Source organism: Myotis davidii, unplaced genomic scaffold, assembly GCF_000327345.1.
Source record: "Myotis davidii unplaced genomic scaffold, ASM32734v1 scaffold290, whole genome shotgun sequence".
NCBI classification, from domain to species: domain Eukaryota; kingdom Metazoa; phylum Chordata; class Mammalia; order Chiroptera; family Vespertilionidae; genus Myotis; species Myotis davidii.
In genome coordinates this window covers 1,501,052-1,503,378 of record NW_006285049.1, presented here as the reverse complement: position 1 = coordinate 1,503,378, position 2,327 = coordinate 1,501,052, and the positions used below count along the sequence as shown (strand labels likewise).

Genomic DNA, 2,327 nt, shown 5'->3' with positions numbered 1-2,327 from the left:
TTATCCCCTGAGGGTTCCCAGACTTTGAGAGGGCACAGGCTGGGCTGAGGGACGTCCCCGCCCCCTCCCCCCCAGTGCACAAATTTTTGTGCACCAGGCCTCATATATATATATTATTTTTTTAAAGTTATAGACAACTATCTCACTAGAAACTAAAAAGTCATTTGACGGAGAAAGATAAATATCACATGATCTCATTTGTGGAATATAATGAACAACATAAACTGATGGACAAAAACACAGCCAGAGACATAGAAGCATCAAACAGACCGTCCAACCTACAAGGGAAGGTTGGGGGGTGGGGTAAGAGATCAACCAAAGGACTTGTATGCATGCATATGAGCATAACCAGTGGACACAGACAGTAGTAGGGCATGTCCTGGGGGATGGGAGTGGCCGGAGAGAGGTCAATGGGGAGGGGGGACTTATCTAATACTTTAAACAATAATTTAAATTTTTAAAAAAGACATATATAAAAAAAGTCATTTGATGTTTAAAAAAAACAGTAAATTAAAAATAAAAGGATATTCCTTAACATAATAAAGACCTACTACCTCATATCATACACAGAAATCTAGGTGGATTAAATAGCTAAACATATAAAACAAAACTATAGAAATATTAGAGGGAAACAACCTATTTTTACAATCTTAGGGTGGTTGTACAAAAATTTCCCTTTAGAACATAAAGCCCAGAAGCCTAATAAAGTTAAAAGGTAAGAGATTGAGAGAAATATTTGTTACATATAGATATGTGTGTATATAAACACACGTTTGTTTATAAACACACGTATGTTTATAAACAAATGTATATAAACATATTTTCATATGTATAATTCAAATATATAATATTTAGAATATACAGACGCTTGTAAATAAGGCACCAACCCAGATTCCCCTTCTCATCCAACATCAGATATTTACTTATTGGGAACTGATTGTGCCAGGCATATGTTAAGCACTGGAAATACGGCGTGATTAACACAGAAAATAATTAAGTATAATATATTCACAGATTATAATCGATGTGTTTATCTCACATCGGTATTTCTCTCTGTCTTTCCCTTTCTCTTCCACTCTAAAAATCAATGGAAAAATACGATCTCAGTGATCCATACGAGGAGCATGGATTGATCCTGCCGAATGGAGACTTTAGGTGAAACTGCACGTACCTTGGGGGAATGGCTAGTGGCCCTTGTGGGGAACAATTCAAGTCAGCCTTTGGGCTGCTATACTACCTTTTAAATATGGCCCATAAAGCATACCATCTTTCATTCAGAAATAACAGAGAGTTAATGTGCTGTCATTATTAATTACAAATGAAATGCCTTCTATATCCTTATTCTGATCCTCCCCAAGATGAGGAGGAGGAGGAAGAGAAGAAGCCAGCAGAACCTTTAGAAAAGGCAGCTCCCACTGAGGCCACCGCAACCAAAGAAACGAAGGGGCCAAGTTAATGAAGGCCATGCTGCAGCACTAACTCCAGGCCTTCCACCTCAGAGTGCTATGAACCTTTTGCAAATGCCTTTCAGTTACTCTCCAAGGAAGTCTTTCCCTCGATTGTTCTGTGCACTGTAATGTACAAAATAACGTATTTTGATGATCAGGGGTTTTGGCACCTTGACATATACACTGAAAAACATGGGGTTAAATGTCTGTGTATCTCACAAACTCTACCAGTGACTGTGGCTGCTGCTTTCGAATTCTCCTCTAAGATTACCTCTAAGTTTGCCACTTTGAAATAATGTGCTGAATACCCTCAGCAACCAAAAATCATTATCTAGGAGTGTTTCTTGTGAGTGAGCTGATTTATTCTGATTCATTATCTCCCTTTTAGTAGATTTTATACCCGTCTGGGAAATGAAATAGAAACAAAAACATCTGCCTTTAAAAATGCTGGAATGGGACCATTCCCAATACAAGAGGTCAGATAATCAGATATTTATTTCTCAAAAACCATCTTGACCATGAGTATATGAGGTACTAGGCTTCATTTCTGATACATTTTGGTTTCCATTTTTATATTGAGCTCGAGGTTTTCGTTTTAGAGAGTAGAGCTTTGGACCCTCCAACTCACAGACCTTTTCTAAAAAGAAGCTGCTTTTACTGTTCTTGTTATTTGAAAAGCCCTCGTTTGGGGCCTGTGTTCACACTGTCTCTGACTCAGCCTGTTTAGATGCAATATTCTTGAGAGGTGGGGACCTACTTATTACCAAAGTAGCAACCAAGAAGGAAACAGAAATTAAAGGATAGCACGGTTTAAAAAAAAAAAAATCAGGAGAGGTTATGTAAATCCCACTTTTTTTTAACTGTTTAAATCTTTATTGT

General features: G+C 37.7%; 1 protein-coding gene across 1 annotated transcript in view; it reads right to left on the bottom strand.

The window, feature by feature from the left end:
- Nucleotides 1–2,327, bottom strand: part of ADCY6 (adenylate cyclase 6) — a 49,916-nt gene that overhangs the window by 9,530 nt on the left and 38,059 nt on the right. The window lies entirely within an intron of this gene.